The 16496-nt window shown below is 40.9% G+C and overlaps 1 long non-coding RNA gene across 1 annotated transcript in view; it reads left to right on the top strand.

Moving 5' to 3' along the window:
* Positions 1-16496, top strand: part of LOC128312341 (uncharacterized) — a 150677-nt gene that overhangs the window by 70027 nt on the left and 64154 nt on the right. Inside the window, exon 2 of the long non-coding RNA XR_008291466.1 lies at positions 3632-3821. This is a non-coding gene — a long non-coding RNA (uncharacterized LOC128312341). The remainder of the gene's footprint in view (positions 1-3631; positions 3822-16496) is intronic.

Genomic DNA, 16496 nt, shown 5'->3' with positions numbered 1-16496 from the left:
CAGAGCTCTCTCTGTGGCATGTGAGGATACAGCAAGAAGGCAGTGCAAAAAGGCAGCCAGATGTCCACAAATCAGAGGAAGGCCTTCACCAGAACTCAATCATAATGGGGGCACCTGGGTGGCTCAGTTGGTTGAGCATCTGACTTCGGCACAGGTCATGATCTCAAGGTTTGTGGGCCTGAGCCCCGTGTCAAGCTCTTTGCTGACAGCTCAGAACCTGGAGCCCGCTTCGGATTCTGTGTCTCCCTCTTTCTCTCTGCCCCACTCCTGCTCATGCTCTGTCTCTGTCTCAAAAATAAATATAAACATTAAAAAAATTAGAAAAAAAAAACCCCTCAATCATAATGGTCCCTTGATCTCAGGCTTCCCAACCTCAACTATGAGAAATAAGTGTTGTTTAAACTTCCCATCTCTGGCATTTTGTCATAGCAACTTGAACTGTCTAAGACAGTGTTTGATAACTAGTGTGCCTTCTCACTATTCATTTATGAGTTACTTTAGAACTTTGGAAGTTTAATGCAGCGTCTTCCTCTGCTTGTCTAAACCTGGTTCTGATACTTTCCACGTGTGATTCTGAGTAAGGCACTAATTCTGTCTGGGCGTCTTAAGATTCCTTCTCCCTCAAGGTTCTGTGAAATCACAAATATGACTTAAGCCCACTGCTTTATATTTTCTGGGTGTCAAAAAGCATACACGTGTGTTTACTTATTCTAAAGAATTGTACCTCTTAAGTTGCAAAGGTAATATCTGCTCCTCATATAAAGTTCAAAAATTATAAAAGCATAGGAAATAAAAAAAAAAGTGAAGGACTTTATCTCTTCATTTTCCCCAAATCTAATAGCTTGCTGTATTTCCCAGGTATCTCTATGCTTATACGGTCTGTGTGTGTGTGTGTGTGTGTGTAATTTTTACTTGAGTTGAATCAGGCTACAGTTGTTTGCAACTATTTTTTTTTTAAATTTAATGGCATTCCAAGGTTATCTTTCTATATCTATATATTATGCTCTTTTTTCCTTTTTAGTATTTGCATGATGTTCCATTGCATTGTTGGAGAAGGTCATCAAGAGGACACGTGCCCATCAGTTGACTCGGGAGCTAGACCTGGACACAGAGGCTCCTCACCTCCTCTTATGTCCTTGGAATGTGTATTATGCCCACTGTTCCTTGTCTTATGGCCACCCAAGACGAGTCTTTAAATAAATTTCTTACTTAATAAAACTGCCACTTACCAATTTCTTAAGTCTCTCTTTGCCCTCCGAGTATGGGGGCCAGCTTTAGATTGAACCTGGGAAGCTCCCATGGTTGTGAACCAACATGCATGCATATGCTTAATTTATTTAGCTAATCCCTTACTAATGAGGATGTTATTTACTCATTTTATATTTGTTTTTTTACAATTATAGAAATGATATGTGCATATTGTAAGAAACATGAGCAGTAAAGAAAGGTATAAAATATAAAGCAAAGTTTTCTGACCCATTTCCATTTTTAATTTCTCAAATCAAATTCCCTAGTACTTATCACTTTGAATAGGTTTCAATTTCATTTTTTTGCTGGCTATTCTTGTAGCTTTAAATAGTATACTTCTCTATTTGTTGATTCAACAATTTTAGACAGTATCTATTGACTGGCTGCTAGGAAAAATAAACAGGAGTCTGAAATTCAGTGACATGGAGGAAAGGACAACCTCTTAGAATATGTGTCTCAATGTGTGTGTATCCTGATTTAATATTTGTATGATGAAAGTTATTGATATAATCTATTATGAAGGTATTTTTTCTGTATTTCAAAAACTTTCCATGCTGGTGGGGTAGAAGGATGGGATAATTTCAGTCTTCTACTCTTTCACGAAACCAATGACCTGGAGGAATTATGTAGCATCAGCTTTATATACATGTTTATAATGACCCAGCCTTGCCTTGGGATTATTGGAGCACTTACTGAAGAGAGGGGTCCAAGTTTTAATCCATGGGCTGCTGAGCGAACACTGATGAGAGCCTGGCAAGCACACGCTAGACATGGAATCCAGTGGCAAATGGCAAATTCAAGACACTTGCAGACAGATTTCAGTGTCAAACTTCTAAAGGTTGTATCTGAGCACAAGATGTGGGTGTGGGCTCAGGTATATTGGGCTAGTCAGATATTCCTGGGTCAGACACCATAGAGACCCCTGAAGTCCAAGTGAGTTCTAGGGTGGGGATGTCATCCAACACTGGTGCTGGGAAGTTTTACAATGTAGGCACTGAGAGAAACTAATTGGGAGTTTCCAATAGGGTTTTATGCAGAAAAACTGTATTAGGTTACTAAAATGTTTCCTGCACTTAAAAAATGTTGTGCTCATGCTGAGTTGGAACTGGTAAACCGTTAAAGTGGTCTGCTACTCTGGTTTCACTATGATTAAGGAATTTATTTAAAGACAAGTCAAAATATAAAGGCAGTGGTAGGAAAGTAATCAGGTATGTGTTTTAGGGTAAGGGATTTTCTGGCTGATGCATGTGGCTCTCTAGATTATAAGGAGTGAGAGCTATCCTGTCAGGGGGAGGGGAATTAGTTCACATTGCTCTTAAGGTCATATCTCCAACCCCATATCACTTAATAAACAGTGTTATTCATTACATCTTTGTGTGTGCATGTGAAATATGCCATTGTGCCATTGTGACCTTCTCATAAATGAAAACAGCTAGGGCACTTGACTAAGAAGGCTAGAAAATCAGGTTCTGTTAATCTACTGAATAACCCCATGCAGGTCTTCAGACACTGCAGATCCTGGAGGTGGAATAAGGTATGAAGGACCCAGGCAGAAAGAAATTAGATAGGGTTATGCAGCCTTGATTACCAGGCATGTGAGGGTTCTCTATGTCTCTGGGAAGCTGTACAATAGGCATAGGATTGAGTAGGACCATTCCTATGGACCATGGGGCCTGGCTACCTCGGACTCAGGATTCAGATATAGTGGAGTCTGAGGGTGGCTGACCTTTTTTGGATAGTTCTGTGTGGGTGATGTATCATGCTATCAACTGGCCATCAGAACAGAGTGATAGCCAGTCTTTAGAATGAATCACTCAAGTTTAGTCCTTGGGATCAGGAAGAGTGTTAGGAGTAAAGCTTTGAAAAGGAAGATGATGGTAGTCATGGAGGTAGGATAGTGTAGACCAGTGGCTCTCCAAGAGTGGTTTTCAGCCTAGCTGAGTCGGGATCACCTGGGAACTTGTTAGAAATGCAAATCCTCAGGCACACTCCAGACCTACTAAATCAGAAACTCTGGGAGTAGGGCTGAGCAATCTGTGTTTTTAACACGCTCTACGTAATTCTGATGAGTCCTATAGTTTGGGAACTAGTGCTATAGATTAACTAGCTACCTGTTCATTAACTTGAGATTACTTTGGTGATATTTATGTAGGCAAGAACAAGTGAAATATGAGTCAAAAAACTCAGATAAGTAAGTTATACATTTCTTCCAAACCTCTGCTATTGAGGGAAAGTTTATATATTTTTTATTATGTAAAAAAAGAACATTAGTTGAGAACTTCTTGTATGCTTGGCAGTGTGCTTAGTATTTTAGCTGCATTATTACCTTGAATTTCCCCATCTTCTTTATTAATTAGGTGCTATTTTTATTTCCATTTTACAGATGAAGAGACAGAAGGATTAAGGATCTCATTAAAGTGTTTGGAGCTAATAAGTGGCAGAGCTGAAATTTGAACCCAGGGAATTTCAGAAAACGAGCCTGACTTTCTTAACTGCTAAGCTGTACTAGACGATTCTTAATTTCCCATTACACTCTCTCCCTGTGTGAAGGACTGTGGACCATGAACCATTCGGTAATGTATATTGATTAGTGCTTTTCTGCTATGGGTATGATGTAAAACTGGTATTTTTCCTGTCATTGCTAACTTATTACTCTTCAATCTCTGTAGAGTTAACAATTTCAACATATTTGTTTGCAGTTAAGCTCAGAGTTTAATGCTAAGTGAACTTCATATATACTATGTTTTAATCTTGCACTTGCTGAATTTATGCTTTTCCATTACACCTGTAAATCTCTCCCAGTCATAATATGAATGATTTACCATTTTCCTCTCAAGGATTTCCTTGTGTTGTGTTGGCACCTCCTATTATACTTTAGGACAAGGGTAAAAATAATAAGACTTGGTCATTTTAAATCAGCCCCAAATATTGTTTTAGGATAAGCATCCAATTATTATTATTTTTTTCTTGTGGTTAAGTTTTCTGTAATTGGAAATGTTGAGGTAATGCTGTTTTAAATTCCGAGTGTGAAAATACTTCTATAGGCATGAGTCCTCTCCTTGTGTGTATGAGTGATTGGGTGTGGGTCAAAGAGACTTGGAACATTAATTTTAATTCAGAAGTGGTTCCAGAGAGACAAGTTAATTTTCAAAATCAGCCTGGTGAGAGTTGGGGCTTGGAAAATGCATTCAAGGAAAAATGTCTTATACTCTGCTAGAACAATTATGAGGTAATAGGCTAGGAGTAAACTGGCCACCAAGGTTTAGTAATGTTTCTAGAGTTGTGGCTGATTTGCCTGAAAATCTCAAATACCACATCTTGCTGATTCTAAGACAAATCACTTTTCACATTTTAATATTTATGAAGTCAGAATACACCTTGTAGTTGATGAATATATGGTAGGATATTAACATGGAGGTTTTAGCTGAGGCTAAAGTAGGGAGTATATTTTCAAAGTAGATGGTAGCAGAAGGAATCATGACTTTTTAGTGTTTAAATTCAAATTTTACTTTTAGTTGTGGCAAAATACACAGAGTATGAAATTGGCCATTGTAATCATGTTTAAGTGTACAATTCAGTAGCATTAAGTACATTGGCACTATTCTGCAACTGTCCACCTCCAGAAATTTCTCATCTTCTTAAACTGAAACTCTATACCCATCAAAGAGTAACCCCCCATGCTCCCCTCCCTCCAGCCTCTGACAACAACCATTCTTTCTGTCTCTATGAATCTGTCTACTTTAGGTACCTCATATACGTAGAATCATACAGTATTTATCTTTTAGTGACTCGCTTATTTCATTTCACATACTGTCCATAATATTAATTTATGTTATAGTACGTGTCAGAATTTCCTTCTTTTTTTAGGCCAAATAATTACTCCATTAGATGTATATACCACATTTTGTTTTTCTATTCAGCCATTGAAGGACATTTAGGTTACTTCTGCTTTTTGACAATTGTGAATAATGCTGCGTTATGAATACGGGTGTATAAATATGTGTTTGGGAACTTGCTTTTGACTCTTTTGGGTTTACACCCAAAAGGTGAATTGCCAGATCATAAGGTAATTCTACTTTTAAGTTTTTGAGGAACCTCTGTACTTTTCTCCATAATGGTATCACCAGTTTGCATTCCCAACACCAGTGCACAAGCTACAATTTTTTTTTACTTCCGTGCCAACTTTTGTTATTTTCTGGTTTCTTTTTAAAAACATTTTTTTTAATGTTTATTTATTTTTGACGGAGAGAGAGAACGTGAGTGGGGAGGGGCAGAGAGAGAGGGAGACACAGAATCTGAAGCAGGCTTCAGGCTCTGAGCTGTTAGCACAGAGCCTGAGATGGGGCTTGGGGCTTGAACCCATGAACTGTGAGATCATGACCTGAGTCGAAGTCAGACACTTAACTGACTGAACCATCCAGGGACCCTTGGTTTGTTTGTTTGTTTGTTTTTTTAACATTTGTTTATTTACTTTGAGAGAGAGAGAAAGAGAGAGAGAATGTGCATGTGCAAGCACAGGAGGGGCAGAGAGAGAGAGGGAGAGAGAGAATCCCGAGCAGGTTCCACACTGTAAGCACAGAGCCCAACGTGAAGCTCAATCTCACAAACCAGAAGATCATGACCTGAGCCAAATTCAAGAGTTGGATGCTTAACGCACTGAGTCACCCAGGTGCCCCTTTCTAGTTTCTTGATGGTAGCCGTCCTAATGGGTGTGAGGTGGAGGAATCATGACTCCTAAGGACCTTACTTTACACAGGAGATATAATAAAAGGGAAGACATTGAATATTTAAGAATGACCTTGGGAGGAGGTTGTTGATGGAGAATTGCTGATTTGACCTCCTAGGGAGAATAAGTCAAAGTGAAACCTATGGAGAGGCATAAGTTGTGCTTTCTCTGTTTTCTTAAGGAGACTTTTCCCCTCTCAAGTCTAAGGAGACCACTTGGAGATCTAAAACATGCACCTGCTATCCAGCCATGGATAGCGTTGACATCAGCTCATGACAGTATTGGTCAGGTTAGAACCTTTCTGCTCCTTTGCCTCTCCTCCCACTCCTCACTATAGCTCTTGGGGAGGGAGGGTTGGGAACTGCCATAAGCAAGTTGTAGGTGGGAGTGGAAAGACTAGACTGGAAAAAGAAGAAGCAGCTGACGACATCCCATTGTCTGCACACTTTCTATCTGCAGCAGACACAGATAAAGGAGGTAAAAAGCTTCAACTCTGTATCAAGACCATGTTTTGATTATGATGTAGGGTTGAGTATTCTAATTACCAAATTGAAACTGCCTTTTGTCACTTAAAGTAACAGTTGAACTTTTTAATGACCTAAGAGAAACCAGAGAATTCATGGAGTCAACTTTCATTTTCATCCAGGGCAATAATAGTCTTGTGGAGCACATCTTAAGGGACAGAGAAAGACAAACATAAAATTGCTTTACGATTGTATCCTGTGGGTTGGACTTACTCAGTGAATGGTTAAGTGCACATGTTCTCTGGTAATGTCTTCCCCCATTGAACCTCTGTCCCATGGTAATTAAGCTGATGGTGAGTTGTCCTTGGACAACTGAGAGAATGGTCGAAGATATTTATGTGAGTCCTGTTAGGACATTTAGAAAGAGAAAACATTCCCAACTGTCATGTTTAGCTGTGGTGTGTTTGGCCTCAGGAAGACTGAACTAGTTTATTTGGAGGTGCCTAAGTAGGAGAAATGGGATAATCTCTTATGGCTGAATGAGGGATTGCACAGGTTTCCATCTCACACTCCCTCCAAGACAGTGGGATTCTTTGTTTCTAAAATGTTCAACTTGGGGCTCAGTTAATTAAGGGTACGACTCAATTTTGGCTCTGGTCATGATCCCAGGGTCATGGGATCCAGCCCCGTGTCAGGCTCCATGCTGAGCGTTGAACTTGCTTAGGATTCTCTCTCTCCCTCTGCCTCTGCATCCCTCCCCCTGCCTGTACATGCTCTCTCTCTCTAAATACATACATATGTACATATGTACTTAACTGACATCACGATCACCAGATCTTCACTGTTCTTTAGCCACACATTGACAGTTTTTTTTTTCTCTTTTTCTTTTTTGCTTGGAGTCTTAACAGTGTTACTGGATTGGGATTTTTTTAGTACTGAGAGTTTAGCACATGCACCCCAGTGTTAAAGCAGTGCTATCAACAACAGCTTTCCAAATTATGGAAAGAGCTCAAGTGTCCATTGACTGATGAGTGGATAAAGGAGATGTCATATATATATACACACACACACACACACACACACACACACAATGGAATATTACAGGGATCAAAAATAATGAAATCTTGCCATTTGCAACAATGTGGATGGAACTAGAGTGTATTATGTTAAGTGAAATAAGTCAATTAGAGAAAGACAAATATCCTATGATTTCACTTGTATGTGGAATTTAAGAAACAAACCAGTTGCAGAAGGAAAGGAAAAATAAAATAAGATAAAAACAGGGAAGCTGTTAAAGAAAGAGAACAAACTGAGGGTTAATGGAGGGAGGTGGGTGGGGTGGATGGGCTAAAAGGAGTGATGGGCATTAAGGAGGGCACTTGTGATGAATACTGGGTGTTATATGTAAGTGATAAATCACTAAATTCTCCTGAAACCAGTACTACACTATATATTAACTAACTTGAATCTAAATTAAACCAAAGGGAGAAAAAAAATGCAGGGTTAACCACTTATTTAAGACTTAGGGAATATCAGATTGTATGTGTTGGTCATGTTAAAATAGCTACTGACAAAAATCATTTTTTTTTTTTTTTGGAAAAATATTTTTGTTTCTGTTGTATTACGTGAATGCTTCCAAATTATTTTTGGGTGAAATGTTCGTGTTAGGTATTTGGCATTGGTTAGATAGCAGTGTTCGTGGAGCAGTAGGTGCAACATTTATTTTTAGGAGGACAGAACTTTGCTGTTTAGTTATTATTGTTGTGGAGAGTCATGTGTGCATACTGGTCATCCTCAACACCACCAGAACTGCACCTAGCTCCAGATTCCACCAGAGGTCGTTTGCCTTTTGTCAGTAGTTGATGGGGAATAAATCAACATGCCTACACAGTAAGATTTATTTCCTTTTAATTAGAAAAAACCAGAGGCAGGAAAGGCTTCATATGTGCTTCGGAGTCAAGTCTGCTTCTCTGTCTTCCCGTGGGTGGGCACCATCCTTAAGCTCACGGCAAGATGGCAGCAGGAGTTCTAGCAATACATTCAGTCACGACGATGGCTAGAAAGAGAAAAGAGGCTCCTTTCTTCCTTAAACTTAAGGGAAATTTTCCTTGAAGTGCCTCTTTCCTTCCCCCACCACAGCTGACTTCTTTTATGTTTCTCATTGGCTGGGGTTTGTGACATAACCTAAATCAGTAACTGGCAAGGGGCAAGGTGCTACCAGGATTGACTTATAAAGTCCCTGGGCGTGCTGATCAGTTGGTTTCTCTGGAAGCACAGGGGCAATGCAAGGATTCTGTTAGGAAGGAGAGTGAGCGGGATCCATACTTTGTAAACAGCTGATAATGTCTAATTACAAAAAAGGTGGATTTTCAGAAAAGCCCCGTGACCACCCCTGGTTCAAAGACATTTTATTCAGATGAAAAGAATACTCTTTGTTGGATCACAAAATGTTCATTACATTAAAGCTAGAGAGAACCTTAGATATTGTCTAGGCTCAGAGAATGAAGGTGACTTCCCCAAATCCCAGTTAGTAAACAGCAAGCCTATGGACAGCAAGCCTATGGACAGTTCTAGGGCAATAATAGACCAATGACTACTACTTCATTGCTCTTGATCATGGCAGAGGGTCAGACACTGAATTGAAATGGAAGGAGAGAATAAAGAGAGTTTCAGTGGCAACTGTCTGTGGTATAGTCTGTGGGAGATACAGACCTGAGCTGAAGCCAACTTTTCCTTTGAAGGATCAGATAGTAAATATTTCAGGTTTTCTCGTCTAGTGGTTTCTGTTGCAACTATCCAACTTTGCCATTGCAGTGTGAAACCAATGACTGTGCTTCTCTAGCAGTTTATTTACAAAAACAGGAAATGGGCAGAACTTGACCAGTGGTCTGTAGTTTGCTGACCCTTGGTTCCATGCTTCCGAAAGATTGATCTTCTGGTTTCAGTGTCAGTACAAAAATGGTTTTGAGATGGACAAGATGGGTTTTTAGAACAGGCTCAAGTATTTGCATTTTCCCCAAACCCAAAGTCAAAGGCCTTCCACATTGTTTACATGTAATGGAAACTACTCTTTATCCAGTCAATTTATCATGACAACTGGTGCATTCAGTATATTAAGCAGACTCCTCGTTTATTTCACTGAATTGATCGGTCAAGCAGTCAAAATAGTGTGCTCTTGCCAAGGCATAACCTTGATGTAAGGTTCAGACAGCTAATCCTCCAGGAACCAATGTACCTGAAAGTTGGTTTACCTGTTATCTACATATCTTATTGAGCCTCATATGAGGACATCTAATTAAATCACACTCTGAATGAGGGCACATCTTGCGTTAGAATTAATTTAGCCAAATAATTAGGAAACTTCTAAAGTTGTTGCAAAAATTGGTAACAGGAAGTCATTTGCAAATTGCTTAAACATTCATATCCTGGGAGACATAGGTCAACTATATTTGGCTGGGAAGTCATATGATGGATGCATGGCCTGAAGTCTTAAGGAGAGAAACAGTGATTTGTATTCAGGGAAACTGCTTTTTTAAAACTCTCAGGAGGAAGGGCGAGATCTCTGTTCCATTTTCTGGAACAATCACTGAGGTTGTGTGTAATCATTTTGACTGAGCAGTTTCGACTTGTCCGATACAAACATATAATGACTTTATCTTTATTATTGGACGGTGTCAGTAGAGCTTCCCTTTCTTGCTGAGAAGATGACACATTTAAAGACCGTTGAGGAAGATTCCCTATTTTATAGTCACCTTTGGAATTAATATAGTCTCAGTCCAGTTCTTAAAATCTTCTTTTTTTAAAAAATTTTTAATTAAAAATTTTAATTTTTAATTAAAAATTAAAAAAAAAAACTTTTCCTATTCTTTTGGAAAGCTTATTCGCACATTAATTTTAGGACTTCACTTTTCCCCACCTTCCTCAAACTGGCTTTCCGTCTGGACCCTTGAGTGTTTATAGGAAATGTGGTCTGCTTTCTCACCGTGTTTTTCCTCTGGTGTCTGGGTGTTGAGGTGCTGGAAGGCAAAGTGCCATCTTTTTGTAGAAGTGCTGGTACGGAATTGGCTGTCCTCATCAGGTGTTTGTAATTACTGTTCCATTCTGTGAACAATTCCATACTGGAGGCAGCAAGCTTCCTTCCCTTGTCTATGGCTTGTGGTGCCGTCTCAGCTATCTGCCTATCATTTCTGTCAGAGGGTGAGAATCCACATGCTCATTCTCTCAGGGGCACATCCTTTGGTTCCTGAGGGCTCTCAAGGCAAACTTCCCTGGGGAAGTCCCCTGTGTGAGAGATCTGACTGAAGCTCACTCTTTTCTCTCCTAACTCCCAGTCCATCATGGGCACCTATCTAGCAGCTTGTTGCTGCTGAGTTCCTCCTGCCCAGCAAGACAGACCCAGTTGGATGTGTGCCCAGTGCAGTTGTCCAGGGCCTGTGCTCAGAATGGCCCCATACCTGAGGTCTCATGCTCTGAGGGTGCCATCTTGAAATTGTTAAAAATTTTAAAAAAATGTGTATTTACTTTTGAGAGAGAGAAAGTGTGTGGTCAGGGGAGGATCAGAGAGAGGGGGACAGAGGATCTGAAGCAGGCTCCATGCTCAAAGCAGAGAGCCCGATGTGGGGCTTTGATCTCCTGAACCGTGAGATTATGACCTGAGCTGAAGTAGGATGCTTAACCACCTGATCCATCCAGGTGTTCCAACGATTTTATCTTTGAATTTGTGTTTTGGAAGTGGAGGGAGATGGGAGAATGGGGCCTGTGCCAGGGGCTTAGAGCCTTGGTCCCTGCATGCATGGACTTATAATTTCCTGCCTCCTTAGCAACAGGGCATGCCCTTTCTCTACCCCTTCATGCTTGGACCCCTGCCTGACTCCCAGCCCCATCCTTGTTTTGCAGCTGCTGTTGCCCTCTGCCTCTGACCATGTCTGCGTGTGCAGAAAAGGCCTGTGCGAGGACCCAGGCCTGGCTTGGGTTGGTGTGTGTTGCATTGTATCATGGGACAGAACAAGGAGGCATCTGTCCCTGCCCCAGGATGGAGTCTCATTTATCAATGATGAAGGCTGGGAAACCATTTCAGACTTTTTGGATCCTGACGGACCCCAGGACCCGCCGTGAGCTGGGGCATTCTTTTAGCTCCAGCTTGGAGAATTTTGAGATTTTATTCTTAACAGTGCCTTGACTCTGCTCAAATCCTGTTCTTTTCAGTCGCCTCTTGGGGCAGAAAATCCTCTATCTGGGTCCTTTCCCATTCTGATTACAAGTGTTCACATGGATCCTCAGCATTAAAGGAATTCATGGTGGGCCCGGGTTGATAGGCTTTTTTACTGAAATGAGAGTCTCACCCAGCAACTACATTTCAATGCTGTGTACATTCTTGTATTCAATTTCACCCTTCCTGAACAGCTAGGGAACTTCTTCCCCCTCTGTAGCGTTTGGCTTGAGTTTTCTGCACATTTTCTCTTTACATTTGGTGTGTTAGAAACAGCCATAATGATCTTCCTAAGAGTTTCTAAGGCTTCCACTAACCCCGAAACTAAGCCTTACTTTTCTTGTGGGTAGAATGGGAAAGTTAAAACCAGTCCCATTCACTTCACATGGTATTTCTGTAAGAGGTCAATAGGATGATAATTGTCAAACCTCTAACATTTTCAGAGTTCTGTGTCTGAGGTCTCTGTGATCTGAATCTAAGTAAAGGCCAGTCCTAGGCATCCACAACATTCCTTTGGGTGACAGCTGTTTGATGATGGGGTGCGCAAAAGAAAACAAAAAACACAATCCACGGAGGCTCCAGATTATGAAGTGAAGTTTAATTAAAATGAGGATTTCTTGGTGAAAATGTAGTCCTCCAGATGAGAGGAGTTGGGCTGTGGCTCTCTTTGCCGTGTAGCTGCACATGAGGGAGGGGTACTTAATCTTGAGAGCAGGGAAGTGTGTTTGACAAAATAGAATTGGGTACTTTTATGTCCTAAGGATCTTGGTGTGATGTGAATTTGGTACTTCTTTAAACATTTTTCTTAATGTTTTATCTTTATGTTGGGGGGTGGAAGGAGAGACAGAAAGGGGGAGACAGAGGACCTGAAGTGGCTCTGCACTGACAGCAGAGAGCTCAACATGGGGTTCGAACCCAGGAACCGTGAGATTATGATCTGAGCTGAAGTCAGATGCTCAACCAACTGAGCCACCCAGGTACTCCTGAATTTGGTACTTCTAAAGTCCAGCTGTGTTTCTCTAGGCATATTTTTTTCCTGCTTTGATCTTCTCTCAAGCTGCCTCCCAAAGGAGATCATTCATGCTCCCCCCCCCCCCCACCTAATTATTCTTCTGTGTTACCTCTATTACCTCACCAAAGCAAACCAAACCTCCCCCTGCTGCAGATCAACTCCACTCCTAGCCTGCAACACAGGCTTGTGTTTTCGGACTCAGGATGTCCCGCAGATTGGATACCTGCCCAGACTTCAGATGTTTGTTGTCTGGGCTGGCATATGATGACAACATCGGGCCGACTTCTAGGGACCCTGCTCCTCTGCTGTTGTTTACCAGCTTCCAATTCCATCTGGTCTTGCTGACAGGAACCTTGACACCATCTGCAAAAATTGGAATAAAACCGTTTTGGTCTGTAGGAAAGGAAAATCGCAAGTTGAAGCTTTTTTGGGAAATGTCATGTTCACTACTTCAAGGAAAAATGGAAGGGGGTGTTTGTTAATATGCGTTCATGTATTTGGTGGACTTCTGGAGTGGACACGTCTATAGGTATGACCTTTGAGGGTACTGACTGCTTTTCTCTTCAGTCGGGTAAATACAGACTGAAGGAAATCCAAGATATGGCAGTATTCCAGGATGGGTTTTGATGATGCATTGACATTAAGGTTGTGTTTATACATATTAAGGCCACCTCTTGTTATACTACAATGGGGTCAATGTGTTTGCCTGTGATTACGGCATGTAAAGATGGTAGTCACGTGCTTTTCTTATCACCCAAGGAGTTCACTTACGTATGACATAAACCTCCACAGAAAGCTGTAATCCTACCCAGGACAAGGGGTAATAATAATATAGTAGTAATAGCTAAAATTTACACAGTGCTAAGTACCCTGCGTTGCTCTGAATGCTTTACAAATACTGACCCAACTCCCACACACAACCGGAGAGGGTAAGTATTCTTACGATTATGTCAATTTTACAGATGAAACTGTAGCACAGAGAAGGTGAGTAACATCCAGCGCACTCAGCCACTAAGTGTAGAGCCAAGATTTGGAAGTGGGTTGTTTGGCTTCCATCAGTAGAGTTAGGACTAGCCTTTATGCTGTAGGGGATCACTATATACTTTGCTAAGTATATTTTGTGTTTAGTCCTCACTTAGGACTGTTTGCTGGGCATTCTTCATTTGCTGCTCAGATTTATTCTCCTCCCCTCTGTATCCTGCGCTGGCTCAGAGAGGCTTTTCCTCTCTGGATTGCATCCCTTCCTTACTTCCAATTTCCATTTAACTTCAATGAATGGGAGGCACAAAAAGAGATGAGAAGCTGGGCATTTACTGGCTGTGAACCACCCCCCACCCCATGGCTGCACTCTTGCTGGGTGTCCCAGTTCTCTGCAGGTCTGGTAACACTCCTGTCTACCCCTTTATTCAAGGTGAGGGGGATAGAGTCTTCCAGCCTGTGTAAGTCCTGCTGCTTCTCCATCACTGGGGGTTCCCTGAGCCCTGTGCACACCTTTTTGAAAAGCTCTGCATTAAAATTTAACACTTTGGGTATGTCGTTTATTTGTGTAGGAATTCTGACAGATACAGGCTTCTGCCGAGAGTTCATCTATTGTCCCCACTTGAGTTGCTAGTACTCAAGTGTTTTTACACTTTAGCAAGTATTTTTACATTTGATATTTTAAGAATGATTAAGTAAAAGATAAATGAAAAAAAAAAGTTAAAATTGATGGTAGGACCAGACAGGACATATTATTTTGGCTTAGAATAGGCATGAATAATAATCCCATACTTGTAAAAATTCTTACTCTTTTCCAGGTGCTTTTTGATGCATTTTTTTTTTATGTTTATTTATTTTTGAGACAGAGAGGGAGCATGAACGGGGGAGGGTCAGAGAGAGAGGGAGACACAGAATCCGAAGCAGGCTCCAGGCTCTGAGCTGTCAGCACAGAGCCCGACATGGGGCTCGAACTCACGGACCATGAGATCATGACCTGAGCCGAAGTCGGATGCTTAACCGACTGAGCCACCCAGGTGCCCCTTGATGCATTTGTTAATAACAACTCTAGCTAACAGTTACAAGTTCCATGTACCCTACTGAGGACTTTACATAACTTATATGAAATCTTCAGAACAATCCTAGGAGGTAGAACCCTATTATCCTCATGTTGTATATGAAGGCATGGAAGTTCAGAGAGATGAAACAAATTGGTCAAGACTGTGTAGTTAGTAATTTGTGTGTATGGGATTTATACCCAGGCAGCTAATGCCAGAGTCCACGCTCTTAAGCTATATACTTAGGCCTCCTGCATCTGAATTTGCTCCTGAAGCATCTTGGGAAGTAGGCCAGGCAGACATAATTTTCTTCCCTTTATTATAGTAGAGTAAACCAAAGCACAGTGAGTTGAAGTGACTTCTCTGAGATCACAGAACTAATTAGCATATACTTATAGATGGCAGAACTGGTGATTATTGGGAAATCTTGCTGCAGAAATCGCCTTTGTGGTAGTTTTGGTTTGTGCAAAGAGCAATGGGCTTAGAGTTAAGAGGTGTGGGTTTAAATCCTGAGACTTCTAGCTACTTGACCTTGAGATATTTAGCTTCTGAGGCTTTGTGATTTCATTAGAGAAATGGGAGAAGTAATTCCTCCTTCACAGGGTGTGTGAGGATGAAAAAAGTAATTACATCAAAGTGTTTATCACAGTAGTTGTTTTACTTTATCTATCTATCTATCTATCTATCTATCTATCTATCTATCTATCTAGAGTATTCAAGGGAGAGGGGTAGAGGGAAAGGGAGAGGGAGAGAATCTTAAGCAGTCTCCATGCCCAGAGCAGAGACTGACATGGGGCTCCATCTCATAAGCCATGAGATCGTGACCTGAGCCGATATCGAGAGTCAGATGTTTAACCAACTGAGCCACCCAGGTGCTCCAGTTAAATATATGTTTTTAAAAATGCCTCCATAAATGATCAAAGGGTAGAGCCATGAATTGAGGGACAGACATGGAAGCAAAGGATGTTTGGCTCCTCACATCCTCATGGGCATGAGGAAATGAGTCTCATGTGTGTGTAATAACTTCCAGAGAAGTCTGTAGTGGACAGGCAAAACTTCATCCACCCCTAAACGTGGACTGAACGCTGCTCTAGGTGACTGAAGAATTTGGATTTTACATCAGTGTGATGGCTTTACTTTTGTGATGTGCATTATAGTAAAAACTAACTACAATTCTGACATGCAGCAAGGAACACCTTGGGGCAAAGCTTTCCTTGGTGGTACATTAAGTGCGTTTATGTAAGGACAATGGATTCACAAATAGAATAACTGTATCTGTAACAGTGCTGCCTTGACTGTGTGGTTTTAGGGTTCCTTCTCAAGTGAATTTGAAATGTCATGCTTTCTTTTAATCATCATAGCAGGGAGTAATTTCTCACCCCTTTGAATGGTGCCTGAACTTAACATCCGTGCCATTTCTCTGAACGTAATATTTCTGGCTTGGAAATGATTATTTGTGTATTTTTTCTCTTCAAATTGAGAGCTAATATATTTTTTAAAAAGCACTGTATCCTTTGCTACTGAATATTGAATGTGTTATAAATGAATTAAGTGATTTTCTTTGTGATCTACGTTATGCCATGGGGCTTCTGCCATTCTTTCAAAACACTGAGCATCCTCGGTGTGCCAGGGATTCGGCAGGGCATAGGGGTACAGGTGCAGATAATTACTGTATGATCTTTGAAGTTCTATAAAAGGCTGTACTGTACAAGGTGTAATGAGTTCAGTCCTTTGGTGGTAACATTCAAAAGCAGTGTGTTCACAAAACATTGGTAGATGATCCACATAGGTTATTTTCCTTGCT

The sequence above is a fragment of the Acinonyx jubatus genome, chromosome D3, assembly GCF_027475565.1.
Source record: "Acinonyx jubatus isolate Ajub_Pintada_27869175 chromosome D3, VMU_Ajub_asm_v1.0, whole genome shotgun sequence".
Taxonomy (NCBI): Eukaryota; Metazoa; Chordata; class Mammalia; order Carnivora; family Felidae; genus Acinonyx; species Acinonyx jubatus.
Note: the sequence above shows the minus strand (reverse complement) of the source record. Positions and strands in the feature narration are given on the sequence as shown.